This window comes from Haematobia irritans, chromosome 2, assembly GCF_050003625.1.
Source record: "Haematobia irritans isolate KBUSLIRL chromosome 2, ASM5000362v1, whole genome shotgun sequence".
In the NCBI taxonomy this organism is placed as follows: domain Eukaryota; kingdom Metazoa; phylum Arthropoda; class Insecta; order Diptera; family Muscidae; genus Haematobia; species Haematobia irritans.
Window position 1 is genome coordinate 223,811,333 of NC_134398.1, and position 16,558 is coordinate 223,827,890.

General features: G+C 31.8%; 1 protein-coding gene and 1 long non-coding RNA gene across 4 annotated transcripts in view; one reads left to right on the top strand and one right to left on the bottom strand.

Annotated features, from left to right (window-relative positions):
• The window catches only part of crol (crooked legs), a 63,236-nt gene extending 47,874 nt beyond the window's left edge, over nt 1-15,362 (bottom strand). The window contains exon 1 of one of the 3 annotated variants that reach the window (XM_075297557.1): nt 14,765-15,362. The gene's annotated coding sequence lies outside the window, so the exon portion shown is untranslated. Of the gene's footprint in view, nt 1-9,731; nt 10,132-14,764 lie in introns of those variants that run through there. The other 2 variants (XM_075297559.1, XM_075297558.1) reach the window with 2 other exon arrangements.
• LOC142227178 (uncharacterized) lies at nt 9,422-10,301 on the top strand. The gene is made up of 2 exons (XR_012719800.1): nt 9,422-9,649; nt 9,716-10,301. It is a non-coding gene; the product is annotated as an uncharacterized LOC142227178 (long non-coding RNA).
• Nucleotides 15,363-16,558: the final 1,196 nt, after the last annotated feature.

Consider the following 16,558-nt stretch of genomic DNA (forward strand, 5'->3'; position numbering starts at 1 on the left):
ATTGATTTCTTATGCCAGCAATGTGTACCAATTGCCCGTTTTCATCGTCATCATCATTGCTCTTGATATTTAGACTAGTGTACATTTACTTGATATTTTTTCTCCTTCTTTTCGTTCGGTGACTCCTCTTTCGTTGTCTTTTAAGTCATGCCAATGCTTCTTCATATTCTGCAGTTACTTTGTATTGGATACGAGAGTCTCAATACCAACACAATCGCACACATATGAATTGTCGTCGGATATCCACTGGATGGATTTCATGCACATCAGAAAAAGAAAAAAAATAAACCCGAGCAAGTAAAGAAAATTTAAAGGAAGCAAGCAGCAAAAATAGAAAAAAAATAATGCCAGTCAACTTTCGTTTCACTCCGGCCATTGCCGCCGCCTAAAGCTAAAACAAAGTGCAACATAAAACAAAGAGTGCTAAAGAAGACGAAGAAGAAAAACAAGTAAAAACAAACCATACCTCCACACCACAGGGACCCAACATCTATCCAATCCATCCATCCATCCATTCAACCAACCATACACAAACTTGAATAAACCAACTGGCACACACGAAGGTGCTGCTGCTGCTGCTGAAGACTCTCTGTATGTGTAGTGTATATGGATAGATGAGATGTTTGGTTTGATGGTGGGTCCGGTCCCCCCACAAGAAAATCTGAAAATCGTGAGACGTTTTTTAGATACATTTACTTCTGCCACTGCCACTGACGCTGCCTCTGTCTGTCGTTGACATAAATGCTATGCATACACATTCGCACATAGACAACACACTGGCCTGCAATTCTGGAAAACAACCAGGCAGAAACCATACCAAAGGGCAACCATATGATGCAAACAATGCAAAGTAAAAGCTCAGAATGGGTAGACAGAATGAAGAGAACAAAAAATAATTCTAACAACTACAACAACATATTTTACCATCAGACAAATTCAAAATGTTTTATGATGTTTGTAGGATTTTCCTTTCAAGTGTTGCCACACTTTTCATATACATATTTCCCCATTGCAAGCACATGACCCAAAATTTACTCAAAGCAGATTTTGTCTGATAGAAATATCAGGTTATTCGTAGTGGATTTCCAAAAAAAAATATTATATTGTCCTGTCTCTGTCTTTCTGCTAATAATTTTGGTATTGCTTCCTAGCCAAATATACGGAAGTAGGAAATCGAATCTGCTAACTCTAATGGTAAAACGTCTTCATTGAAAAGTTTATCGACTTTTGGTCGAGAAAAAAAACTTTCTATCAGAGAAATGCACCCTCTAAATGCCTCCTAGTACCAATTTTTGCGCCAAAATTGCAAGTAATGTAATATTTCGAAAATCGGTCGTGTTCAAATCCCAAATATGGTAACATAATTTGATTGAATACTCTCATACGATTTCCATGATGAAGATTTTGACAACATACACATTGGAAGAAAACAGATTTAGAATTTTGACTTGTTATGATCAAAGAATGAATTTACTCATTTCCCAAGAATATCGAGGCACAATCAAATAGCCAAATCTCTCCGAGGTGACAGCCAGTCTGAGGTATCCTGATTGTGAATTTCTCCATCTTACATATTCAAAAATATAGGCAATAAGTATTACTAATAATGGGTAATTCTACGACTGCACAGAAAAAAATTTCCGTAGTTAAACTAACGCTAAATTTAACTTATTTTTATTGGAAAAATATTATTTGCTAGTAGTTAAATTTTATTTTTTTTTTCGAAATTCTCTACAGTTAATGTAATCTTACTTTTTTTAAGTATGTCTCCAAAATTTTATGAACTAAACGTGGGTATAAAGTTCAATGACCGTACACATAAGTTCAATATGAACTAAAGCAAACGAAGATTTTCGTATGTTTCCCAAAAATAGTAAAAATGAACTACTGTTTGGTTAAAATGGTGTTAATTTGGCGCCAATGATTTTCTTCTTTACTTTTAGTTCATTTTTTCTTCTATGAGAGGATGTAATTTCGTGAACTACAGTTAAAATGTACAACAGTGCATTAAATTTTCCCGGTTTTAACAACGCTTTGTGGAAATCTCAAAATTTTCATGCGAGGTAATTCATTCTTCCTATAAAACAGTTCACTTTTTTTCCGGTGTGATTTTTGGTTTCTACCGGTTTCATTTGGGCACAAAAACTTTACAAATGACACCTTCGTTATTTTACAAGTTGATAAATAATTTGTATTTTTTTAGTTATATTCCATCCATTATTTTTGAAATTAGGAAACAGGTTGGCTGATAAGTCCCCTGTCTGACACATAGATGGCGTTGCTAATATTAAATTATTTTTATATAGTACCAACCTTCAAATGATTCGTGTCAAAATTTGACGTCTGTAAGTCAATTAGTTTGTGAGATAGAGCGTCTGTGAAGCAACTTTTATTATTGTGAAAAAATGGAAAAAAGGATTTTCGTGTTTTGATGAAATACTGTTTTCTGAAGGGACAAAATACGGTGGAAGCAAAAACTTGGCTTGATAATGAGTTTCCGGACTCTGCCCCAGGGAAATCAACAATAATTGATTGGTATGCAAAATTCAAGCGTGGTGAAATGAGCACGGAGAACGGTTAACGCAGTGGACACCCGAAAGAGGTGGTTACCGACGAAAACATCAAAAAATCCACAAAATGATTTTGAATGACCGTAAAATGAAGTTGATCGAGATAACAGAGGCCTTAAAGATATCAAAAGAACGTATTGGTCATATCATTCATCAATATTTGGATATGCGGAAGCTCTGTGCAAAATGGGTGCAGCGCGAGCTCACATTTGACCAAAAACAACAATGTGTTGATGATTCTGAGCGGTGTTTGTAGCTGTTAACTCGTAATACACCCGAGTTTTTCCGTCGATATGTGACAATGGATGAAACATGGCTCCATCACTACGCTCCTGAGTCCAATCGACAGTCGGCTGAGTGGACAGCGACCGGTGAACCGTCTTCGAAGCGTGGAAAGACACAAAAGTCCGCTGGCAAAGTAATGGCCTCTGTTTTTTGGGATGCGCATGGAATAATTTTTATCGATTATCTTGAGATGCGAAAAAACATCAACAGTGGCTATTATATAGCGTTATTGGAGCGTTTGAAGGTCGAAATCGCGGCAAAACGGCCCCATATGAAGAAGAAAAAAGTGTTGTTCCACCAAGACAACGCACCGTGCTACAAGTCATTGAGAACGATGCTAAAAATTCATGAATTGCACTTCGAATTGCTTCCCCACCCACCGTATTCTCCAGATCTGGCCCCAAGCGACTTTTTCTTGTTCTCAGACCTCAAAAGGATGCTCGCAGGGAAAAAAATTGGCTGCAATGAAGAGGTGATCGCCGAAACTGAGTCCTATTTTGAGGCAAAACCGAAGGAGTACTACCAAAATGGTATCAAAAAATTGGAAGCTCGTTATAATCGTTGTATCGCTCTTGAAGGAAACTATGTTGAATAATAAAAACAAATTTTGACAAAAAATGTGTTTTTCTTTGTTAGACCGGGGACTTATCAGCCAACCTGTTATGTATATTGTACTAAGATCACGTTTTCGCAATGTTATACTCCAAATCCATAACGTTCGGGGGTAAACATAGCGAAAACTTTACAATGGGTCTTTTCGAACATACTTTGATGCATCACTGGATAAACGTAAACAATCCTGTGCTTTGAACCCTATTCGCGGTGTTATTACGGTTTTCGCAGAAACGAACTGAATACTGATATTTAATTAGTTTAACGATCGAAACATAAAAAAAGGAAGTGGCAACACTGTCATAACCAATCAAATATTCTTAATAGCAATTTGATCGAACTCATTTTTGCATTATTACTCAGAGAGTTATGATGATAAATGCTCAGCCAAAAATATTCTAAAGAGAATGTTTGCATCCATATGTGTATAACAGCGTTCTAGCAACAAGCAATACTATATTCATTTTTCGTTTTTTTTTTTTTTGGTTTGTTATTTATTCATTAGCGTTTTTGTTTTAACAAATTCGTCGCTATACTTGTTTGCTGTTGCTATTTTATCTAGTCATTTTTGGTTTCATTTTAATTAGAGTGCACTTCATAATTGCTAAATAAACAGCAAAAGCAAAATGTACTGCTATTTTTGTTGTTGTTGCGGTGAGTGGAGGTGAGACCTTCCCCCCTTTATCATTTGGCTAAACTTAAACGTTGCTTTCTGTGTGAATAGTAATGATTATGAGACATTCACAGCAAATATAATGAAATTGTATATGGGCAAATATTCAATGAAGAAGAAGAAGAAAATATGTTTTACATAGTTTAAAAGTATGAGCCAAGCTACACTTAAAAAAATCCAAAATAACAAACTTTTTTTTTAGAAAAAATATTGTCTGGAGATTTATAATGAAAATTTTGCTTAACATACACTGAAAAAACAGTGAACCCTCCAGGAAGAAAACTTTCGGTTAATTTTAGAAAATTTTGCATACTTTTAGAAAATGTTAACTAAATAGTATTACAAACGCTGGCATCATGCCGATATCATACAAATATGTAATTATTTTTCGACAAATTCAAGAAAATTTATTAGACATAATTAAGTTTTTTCACTTTTTAAAGAAAATGTTGTACTTTGAAAGGAAAAATTGAAGTTCAAAATTGCAAGAATGTCTTTAGTGATATACGAAGTTCACGCATTTGTAGTAAAATTTACAAATTTAAAGAAATATTGAACTATTTTGTAGAAGACACGAATTTAGATAAAGATTAACTAAATTCGTGTCTTCATTTGTGCATATTTTTTTCCTCGGTTTTAGGTAATATAACTAACGTACGCAAAAAATTATTAGTGTAAAGGAATCTTTCTCCAAACATAATAATTCCATGAACTAAAATAAAGTTAAATTGGCTTTAGTGAAATAGAGAGTTCACTTTTTTTTGAGTGTAGAAGACGAAGGAATGCGTCCAACATTCGATAAACGAAGTCCTTTTGTGATTCGACTTAAACCTGGATATCTTTACATGAAGGAAATGTTGAAAATGTTGTTGTTAACTTGGATATGGAGATGGAATCCAAATTAAAACAGGCGCTTCAACGATTTCAAAAAGCTTTTAGTCGTAAAAATAAATTTATATTTTAAAGTTTTAATTTTTTTTCCAATCCAAAATTTTACAATCTCAATGTACTTGAATTTTTGTATTAATTTATTTTTTTTTTTTTTAATGATTGACTTAAAGGTATAGAACTTTAGCGGAATGTATGGGAGTTAAATCTAATTATTTCGATATAGATACACAAAAAAATATGACCAAAATATTTCCAATTAAAAAGTCGATTGAAGTTGAAATTTTTTTCAATTAATAAATTAATTGATACTATTAACTTTTTAATCAAGATAGAAAAATTAAGTTAATTAAGTATATGATTGAAAATTTTAAAATTTTCAAAGTAAATAATTAATTGATAAAATTAACTTTTTAATCAAACTCAGAAGATAATTACAAAAAGTGATGGATTTTTTTTTTAATTTTTAACAAAAAATTTATTTCAAACAATCAAGTCTTTAATCAAACTAAAAACACTAAACTGTTAAGAAATTTTTAAGTTTTTTTTTAATTTTTAAGTTTTTTTTTTTAAGTTTTTAATGAAAAAAATAATTTAGTTTTGCAATCAACATCAATCAGTTAAAAATTTAACTGAAATTTGCAAAAGAAATCAATTAATTTTTTAATCAAATATTTTTTTAAATGTCCAACTTAATCTGTGATTGATACTATCATTTTCGTGATTGAAGACATTTCAATTAAAAAATTAATTGGATCAATTAATTTCGTGATTGAATTAGATTTTTTTTTTGTGTATAACATAACATATCCTGGATTGATCTACCATTTGGTGTCAGCTCGTCTGGGTGACCGACTTGGGGTTTAGTATTAAGTTCCCATTAGTAATTTTTCAAGGTTACTTTTTATTTTAAAGAAAATAAACTTTTTCAATTGTTGCTTTGGATCATTCCCCACCAAATTATAATGAAATTCGGCTTAAAAATTATAATTTTTTCTGCATTTACAGATTTGTTCGATTTCAACTAAAATCTGACTTAATGCCCATATTTATTGTAAAAGAAAAATGAACATTTAGATACAATAATTGTGCAAAAGAATCTAAAACGTTTTGATACAATCTTTTCGTAACCGACTGTGATATATGGAATACGCCTCCTAATTCGAGACGCCAAACAAAAAAAATTGAATAATTGAAAAATAGCTTATTGAAAGGTTTTACGGCGAAACTCAAAAATAAAAACGCTAACAAGCATTCGTTCTTTAAAATTCAATAATTAAGAAAGTTCTTTGTGAAAAATATGTTTAATATTAAATACCATTAATGATATATTTTAAAGCAGGCCTTAAGACCAGTTCTTTCATCGGGTTTCTCGTTGAAAATCACTTTATTTTTATTATATATGAAAACAAAAATAGACCTATTAAATCTTCACGTAGTCTAGATGAAAAAGGAAGAATGCCTCAATTGAATTATATTATCTACTTTAATTCGAACTATTCTAATTAATCGCAAAATAAATTAACCGTGACTTTAAAACTACAATTGCAATATCTCTTCAAATAAGACTTCGGCTGAAATCACATCACAATTTAGAAATATGAGCTATCAAATGGTGGAAATTTTGTGGTTTTAATTGTTAATTTTAATTGTGAAATTCAACTGTTTACTCTAATCTTATGATATATACTAAAAACACAAAAAGTTCAACAGATTATTTTATAATAAAATAATAAAATTCAGAATGAACACTTGGGATTTCTGGACATTTATCAAAATTCCTGGAATGTACAAAACGATGAAAAAAGAAAAAATCTTATAAAAGGGGAATCAAGATTTGGATCCCATGTAATGTTTCCCGTAATTGGCCACAGGTAACCGATATTTTTTGCTAGTGATTAACCATTATTTTTGCACCTCTAGTAATGGTGCGAGTAGTAAGATATTAATTACTTGTAATGCTAAAGCATTCGCTAGCGATTAACCAAACTTTTCTGGGTTAAGTTTAAAAGCGATATTATTAGTCTTAAATAGGTTTAATTTTGCTTATTTGTTGGCTTAAAATCAAGGGGACAGTGCATATGTTTCGTATAATGAATTTTCTTGTTCGATAAACTTGTTTCGATGTCTTTTCACTAACGAAATTACTCCAGTTGTAGTAACTTATTCACTTTTGAAAACCAACCAATGCAAACATTAAAAAAAAAAGTACAAATGAAAGACAATAACTACACTCTGGTTTATATCTACAAACATTCGTTTATATCTTATAGATATGTAACTAATGTGTGTGTGTGTGTGTGTGTAGGGATGAGTATGCATACAATTATTGCTTTTCTAGAATGACATGACCGACGATGACGTTAATCATTCTCATCGTTTTGTGTCTATTCTCAATTTTTGGTTTTTGTTTTGTTTTTAACTTGTGTTTTATATTTTTATTGCTATATTTATTTCGTCGATCCAAATTGAAGAGAGTGAGAGAAGGAGGAGAGCGCGCGCCAAATCTATTTGTTTGTGTGTAGATGTCACTACTATGGATGGTGATGCCAGCTTGTTACTTTTAAGACTGATGTAAAAACTTATATGCCATTTTATTCCAATAAGAAATATATGGTCATTCATCTACTGTAATAGCGAATATATCAATAAAACATATTAATAATCCGGCCTTTGCAACTGCTTCAGCCACCTGATTTATTTTAAATTTTTTTAATGTTTATACTCTTATGGAATGTGTGTGTTTAGGTTTCTATTGCCACTTTGCATTCCTTCTCAATTTTTTTAAATTCACAGCACTAGTAGGGTGTGCTGTGAGTCAATCCCAAGTTTTTTTATGCTCAACAATATTAATAGCCCATTCACATTAGGCTCGAAATCTACTAAAAGTGGATTTGAAATCCCTTTTTTATAAGGCAAATGACAGTTAAAATCTAGCTAAAGTGGATTTTAAAAGAGTAATGTGTATGAGGTTTAACCCTCTAATGAGGTTTAACCCTCTAATTCATTTAATAAGGAAGCATTTAGTAAAACACACATTAAGACAACAAAAATGGGCTAAATAAAAACAAAACTTATTTGAAACTATTCAAAAGGCTTTGCAGCATATGTTGAATTTTACGGTATGCATTTTTCTTGCTTAGTTCTCTTGGTTTTGTGTCGTTAACATTGAAAATTTAATCAGATTGCAAAAAAATTGGGTCATTAGAGGGTTAAGATATATTCCATTCCTAATTGACTTGGTTTTACTTCCAGAAAATGTAACCACACACTTTTGAGTCGAATATGTTTTCAATGTAAATATAATAAAATTCAACACGATAGTTATATTACGTGTTTCTTTTCTCTACAACGATTTTTTTTTTTGCAAAATATCTAATGAGTTCCCAAAAAAAAACCCCTTCGACACTTCAATAGTTTTAGAAGTAGATATTATTGTTTATGCGATTCCTTTAATAATACATTAAGATCGACTCATAAAAAAACGATATTAGATTAAATCAACTGTTACAAAATTTAATGGTAATGATCTATAAGATATATGCACAGAAAAAAAATTTCTCCTGATTTAATCACGAAATTCATTGATCCAATTATTTTTTTAATTGAAATTGCTATCCAAAAAAAAAAAAATTAGTTGATTTCTTCGGCACCTTTAATTAATTTTTTAAATGGTTCAATTGCAACATTAATTGATTTTGATCGCAAAACCAAATTAAGTTTTTAGTTGAGGCAATCAATTATTATTTGAATTCTTATTGATTTATTCCTATTTGAATATTTTTTTTTTTTTGTAATTTTATCGAAGTTTCTACTTTTCTATAAATTTCTCTAATGAACCAATGAAGAATATGTATATAGAAACAAACTTTTACCGAAAAAGGTTGGTTAAATTCAAATTAAATTTTTAATTTGATATATGTATTTTTTATTTAATTAAAATGTTAATAGAGATAAATTAATTTGACAAAAAAGTTAATTGTACCAATTAATTTTTTAAATTGATTTCGATGTCAACTCCAATCAATATTTTAATTGGAAATATTTAGATGATATTTTTGTACATTTTATCCCGTTAATTGCTAAATTGGCAATAAGTCACAAATCGTAATTTCTGGCAACGCCGAATCTAATCCGAATGGTGAGTGTATCTATGTGTGGTACTATGTATACAAGTGTTAGTGCTCTGCGCTGTGTGGCAGTTCGCGCTGCTACTGCTGCTTGTCTAATTTTCGTTCATACCAATTGGATGGATTTTTTTCTGGTTCGTTTTCATTTTTGTATTTTTCTAATTTACACTTTGTGCTCTCTTTATTCGAAACGAATTATGACAAATACACATACATATTTAATGCACTGATTAAATAGAATACAGAATAATTTCGTTTTTTCTTTCGTTCTTCTTCTTCACCTTTTACGTCTCACATAAAGTCATTTTTAGCAAAAATGAATTAATTTTTTCCATTTAGCGCAAAAAATGAAAAAAAAAAATGTCGCGAAATTAGGTACGAAATACTTCGACAGCTGTTAAGCTTATTTTTTCAATAGAATCTGAAACAGAAATCATCATTGGAATCAGCTATGGAATAAGGAGAAGGGTAGAGACGGGGCAAATATTGAGGTGTTATAACATTTGGAAATTATGAATACGTCATATGACAAATAAATCAATTGTTAAATATTTTAGAAGAGATTATGAATACCCCAACAACTCCCGATGCAGTTTTAAGAGATATTTCGTATTTTATTTCTGCCTTTATTGCTGCTGATATTATGGTGGCGTACTCCTCGGTATTCTTTTCGAAGAAAATATACAATTTTTTTTAAAAGACTTTTTTGTTGTATCACTCACAGTAAAAAAGTACTATACAATAACAAAAATAAGAAAGAAATACACTGCGCTCTATACCGTCAGCGCGGAGGTGAGGCGCGATTTAAGGTGCGTAGACTAAATTCAACTACTAAAGTCAATGAGAAGAATTTTTACAAATCGCGCGGCGGCGGGCACAATTTGAACAATGTTGTCGACGAGACGTAGCCGAATACACAGAGACGAACGACACGAAGAGACAGCAGAGGACTCACACAATGAATTTTACGATGGTATGTGCGGCGGCACGGCGTTTATTTGATTGTGTATTTAGCTTAGCTGTGCTTTGCTTGTCTATCCAGTGATGGTATTTACGAAAGTTTTCAAAATGTACTACTAAACGTACTATAAGAATAAAATTATCAAGAAAAATAAATGATTGACAGATTGTCCCTATATACAGTATTTGGATTCTTTTTACCGCGTTTTAAATCGATATATCGACCTTGACCTTATTAGTTAGATAGGCTTGAAAATTTGCAAAACATGTCATTAAACACCTTAACCTTTAATTGTCCACGTGGTGGTATAATTTACTACCTCACACACATGTTTACACGTATGCTAAATAAGACGTGTGAAATAAAGTACATGTTAATTTTTGAAAGACCATATAATATTTCTACATATTGTTTTATTTTCGATAAATACAATGTGTTCTAATCAACAAATGTAATAATGATACAAAATTTTTTTTTATACCCACCAGTTAAGATGGGTATTAAGTTCAGTAAAAACAAAATTATATAAATTGTACTTCTTTGATGCAAATTTTATTAAAACTTGATGGGGAATATCCCGAAGCAACTTTTTACAAAGTTTATATTCTTTTTATTGAATTATTAGAGAAAAGTAATCGTGAAAAACTGGCGATTTTAGCGGTTAAACTAAAAACTTAATACTCACCTTTAAAGGTTAATTGGTGTTAAGTTTTTAGTGACTAGGAAGGCTTGCGAAAAAAAATACGAAACATTCAGTGGCCATTTCTCACATAAACTAAGATATGTTAAAATTCATTTTGACATATCTTAGAAAGCCTTTGAAAACATTAATTTCTTGGAAGCCACCGTGGTGCAATGGTTAGCATGCCCGCCTTGCATAGACAAGGTCGTGGGTTCGATTCCTGCTACGACCAAACACCAAAACGTTTTTCAGCGGTGGATTATCCCACCTCAGTAATGCTGGTGACATTTCTGAGGGTTTCAAAGCTTCTCTAAGTGGTTTCACTGGAATGTGGAACGCCGTTCGGACTCGGGTATAAAAAGGAGGTCCCTTGTAATTGAGCTTAACATGGAATCGGGCAGCACTCAGTAATAAGAGAGAAGTTCACCACTGTGGTATCACAATGGACTGAATAGTCTAAGTGAGCCTGATACATCGGGCTGCCACATAACCTAACCTAACCTAACATTAATTTCTTTCCATTAATTACAATTTTAAATGTCAATTCCATGTCCAATTAGCTCGCACTTAAAATTGTAATTAATGTAAAGTAATTGATTTGAACGAAAAACCAGCCTGCGTTGATATCAGGCTAACATAAAAATAATTAATTTCTTTCGTTTAACCACTGTGGTGGTGGTAAATTTTACCCTCTCTTATTGTTTTATTAAATTACTGAGTGCTATTAATACTTGTTTTGTTTATATACAAGTGTGATATCTTTAATTTGTTACTTTAGCCACTTCATATTCATCTCATTTTAAAAGTAACTAAAATGTACAACCACCTCAAGAGTATAATGTTAATACATTTTGTAACATTTTTAAAACTATATATTTTATTTACAATTCTGAGATAGGCTAAATTTACTTAAGTTTGAAAATATATGAAGGATACAACCTTTGAAATATATACATTCACCGTTTGTACAAGCAAGATTAACATAGTGAGATATATCGAATTAGACAGAAGTGAAACAAGCAGTTTTCCCATCAAATGGAAGTACATATATGATTTGTACAAGAAAGATAAGCGAAAAAAAATTGGGTGGAATATGTGCGATATATCCAATTAGACAGAAGTAAAACAACCCGTTTTCCCATCAAGTGGAAGTACATATATGATTTCAGTACCAAAAAACTACCATATGAATGGAAATTCCATCACTGTCAACACTAACTGTCGTTGCTCGTGAATTTTTGTTGGTGTGGTGGTATGAACGCGACGAGTACGAGCGAGGGGTAATGTGGAATATTTAGTTCTGTACATTGTTGTTGTATCATTTCAGATTCAGTATGTGTGGCGTTGTTTCTTTCATTTTTTGTTCTTCTACTGTTTCTTATTGGGAAAGGCTAAGCAACGAAGCATATAACAACAGCATACTATCACACAAAAAGATGCATACGTGTTGTTGTTGCTGATGTATTTCCACTGTATAGTTCGTTGGTTTGTTGCGCTTATTTGACATTTTTTTTAGCATGATTTATTAAATGTTTGCTAGTTTTTGCGGGGTATAGGTTGTCGAGCCTATTGTTGATACATTTTTAAAATTTGTTTACAAAACATATACCATATTGGCATAAAAGAATACAAAAGAGAATTAGTAAAAACACGACTTAACACAGAACAATTTAATTACAACAAAATCGTTTTTGTTGTGAGATTATGAAGAGCTTAATCGTTGGCTTTTGATTCGTTGTTGGTAAATTGTGGCGTTCTTATTACCGATGTTGCCAATGATTTCAAGAAATAAATAAGTCATATGCTAAAGAATTTTTTAAAAATATCCATACACTGAAAATAATTTGTGTATAAGGTAACCTAACTAAAATAAGAACAAATATATAAAAGGAAAGTAAATTAACAAATACAAAAATATTCGACGTAAGATTTTTGCCCGCTTTTAAAACATACAAATTTACGCATTTTACCGTTGTATTGAAGTTATTTTCAAATTTCAATTGAATTTTTTAACAATAAAACGTAAACAAAAGTCAAAATATCAATAATATGTTTTGACATTTTGCTGAACCCTTGAAAGTCTTCCAATGAATTAATGCTACCTTATATGTAATTTTACCATGATTATAACATGGTGTATTATCAATCCGAGCAAATATTAGGGATAGGATTACAAAAATAACAAATAAAAAATAATTAGACCTGAGCAGATATGAGGGAATATATATTTATAAGCACTGCGCTACATACCTTCAGATATGTACGGTTATAATTTAAGACAATATCTGTTGGTACATATATCTGAATCCATTTCTATAATTTTTGATATCGAATCAGATACAATGCCATATAAATTATGTCTAATCAGATATTACAATTTTTTGGATCTGGTCAGATACGGTAATATCATGTAGTTCCTCCAATTTTTACGAGAGTCTTTAGAAGAGGTGACAGTAATTTTTTATGAAATTATTCTCCAAACGTTACAGCGGCCTCTTATATTTTAAAATTAGGGCTTAAATCTACATTAGTACAAGTGGTCCGATTGGTCCAATTTTTGGCCAGGGTGTAGACTTTTTCGATTCTAAACACAAAATGTTATATACCACTTTTTGGCGGAAAGACCTATTTTCGGAGTTACGGGCCCCTAAAGTTTTAATTGCCACCTATATTGGATTTAGTATCCATCGCACATAATCATCCTAAAAGTAATATATTTAGAATAACATGGACTCGGAGAGGTCCTGGGTTTGCGTTAGCCCACTTTGGACTCTGTCCATAGGAGAAAGTCTCAAATCCCGACCGAAGGCCGGCTACCTATCCTCTTTGGGTTCGCGTTAGCCCACCTTGGACCCTGCCCATAGGAGAAAGTCTCAAACCCTGGCCGAAGTCCGGCTACCTATCCTCTTTGGCTTCGCGTTAGCCCACTTTGGACTCTGTCCATAGGAGAAAGCCTCAAATCCCGGCCGAAGGCCGGTCACCTATGCAAAATTTTTAAGGGTCGGTATTTCCAAAACTACGCTCTTCCGACAAAATTTTTACTTAATATTTTCTGCTTAAAATGTACTATTTTTACCAAATACGAAAAAAAAACTGAATTTTATTCATTTCATGAAAAATTGCTGTCAGAATTAAGAAAACTATAAAGGAAAAATAGCGATTTTCAGATGTCGATATTTCGAAAACTAGGCTTTTCCGACAAATTTTTTACTTGACATTTTCGATTCGAAATCCCTTCTTCTACACTCAAAAAAATGTGTTTATTTTAAACAACTTGTCCTAATGTAGATTTGTTCCATTTTTGTGCTAGTCAGGGTAACATGTAAGTTATTGGTACCCTATAACTATTTTTTTCTTAGTTCGACCAAATACCGTTGGAACTAACCCAATACCAATATATCCGCCAAAAACGTTTATTCTACATATTCCCTTTGTCGTTATTACTCTCGCTTTTATTACCACGATGATTCCGATTTGGGGCCCCCTTTATTTCAAATTTCATGTTAACTTACCTATGAAGCTAGTCTGGCATTACCATAATATGATATATACTCTGAGAGCTTAATTGAACTTCACATAAATATATTTGAATATATCATCAATCAATATTACTTCAATCTTCGAGTATATATATATGCACAGCAATCATATATACATTCTCTTCCCCACACATACACAATCATCAATTTTGTTTTCTCATATTTTTGTCATTTAATCCATTACACTCTTCGATGCCATCATTGATGAAGTAAACTGCCCCTCCCGACCCACACCAGAAATAAAGTGTTGGGCTCGAAAATGCCACAAAAACGCCAAATACAAAATTAATCAACGCATGCTCATACAAATGGTAAAAAAAGAATTTACGCGCACTTTTTACAAACATATGTTTCTAATGAAAATTACAACACCATTATTGTTTTATTAAATTAAATAATTTGGATTTTAATGAAACACACATACTTGCACTTTTCTCTTCTTTTCTTGTTGGACGAATGGTTGATTTTGAATTGGAATGTACTTTGGCGATTCCAATTAGAATGCAAACACACAAGTTAAAGTAAAGCAAAGACGAAAAAATAGGCACCACTCCTTACTCCACACACAATCAATTGATGTATTAGTATGAGTTTTTGTTGTACGTCTTATTTTCTTCTATTCTTTTTATGAAAAAAATAAAAGTATATATAAATTTCCCGGCCATAAAAGCCGTTTCACGTAATAGTTGCTGACATTTTTTTGTTTTATGAAATAATAATAAATTTACACTTCAACTCAGTAATAATGAATTCGTTTATATTGATGTGGGTGGAGGTTTCATTGTTCTTCCGACACCACAGCTTCTAATAAGATTTCACATGAATATTCTTTATAGACATAGTTATTTTCAACACAAAGAGGCCATAGGAATTTTGTTAAATATATCACTTGAAGTTTCTTCACTTAGTTACACATATTTTATTTTATTGTTTTACGTATCGTCATTTTCTCCACCGAAGACATTTACTCGATTTCTGTTTCTGAATTATGGGCCGTTCAGATTGACATGAATTCTTATTGTACTTCAGCGGGATTTCTGACAAATCATGGCAACCATAATATGTATGAGATACAAAATCGTTCGTGGATAAATTGATGATGCCACCTGTTTTGTTAAATTTCACTCAGGTAATGCATGCAAAACAACTGATTGTATATTTGGAAAATGGAATTTTATTATCAGACATGGGAAATAAGAATATTTGAGTTCCTTTACTATCATTAGGGCTGTCACCCGGGATAAATCCCTCCCGAAATCCCGGGATTTCGTGACGGAATTAATCCATTTTTCGGGATCCCGAAAAACTAATTCCAATTTGTTTAATTTGTGGCTTTTTAGCATTATTTATTAATAAATTGGCGTCTTCATTCAGTGCAAACGGCTCTTTTATTTCATACCCGACAAATTGGGTAAATAAACATTTATGGTACAACATGAGTAAGAATTTATTATACATGAGGTATAGAACAATTTCATCAAAAATCGATTTAAACGATAAGGCCCTCCTTTGAACAATGAGTTAAAGTGAAATGGAATTAATGCAACATAAAATAAAAACCAGTGATAAAAGGTCCTCCGATAATATCACAAGATAGCTTTTATCTGATAAAAATTTGGGTGCCTTGATTTTTTTAAGAAGTTGCTTAAAATGATGAAGTGCAATGAAATGAACACAAGTGTACGATCCCGAAAAAAAAATCCCGATAAATCCCGGGACCCCGGGATTCTATATTTTGAAATCTCGAATCCCGGGATTTATAAAAATCGATCCCGAATGACAGCCCTAACTATTATTTACTATAAAACCCAATCCGCCATTCACACTCTAAACGAAATCGTATTTTTGTACAATCCAAATATTGCTTTTGTATGAATTTTGCAAATCCCGAAAATCGATTTTTCGAGCATTGTGGTAACGTAGTTTTAGGGCTTGAAATGTTTAACCTTTAGCAGCATTTTCAAATGAGTCGGTTTCTTTATACTAAAAACGATACACAAATTTCCCACAAATCACGTAAAATGTTTACTTTTTCAATTTTAAGTATGAAATATACTCTTTTTAAAATAAATATTAAAGAAATTAATATCTTAGAAAAGAAGTAGACAAAACCGCTGGCGTGTTATTCATAAAAAAATAATATACTCCCAGCCAACATTTTCTGAATTGGGCGGTACTTCGAAAACTATTGAGAAGTTGTACCACACCAGTTTACTAA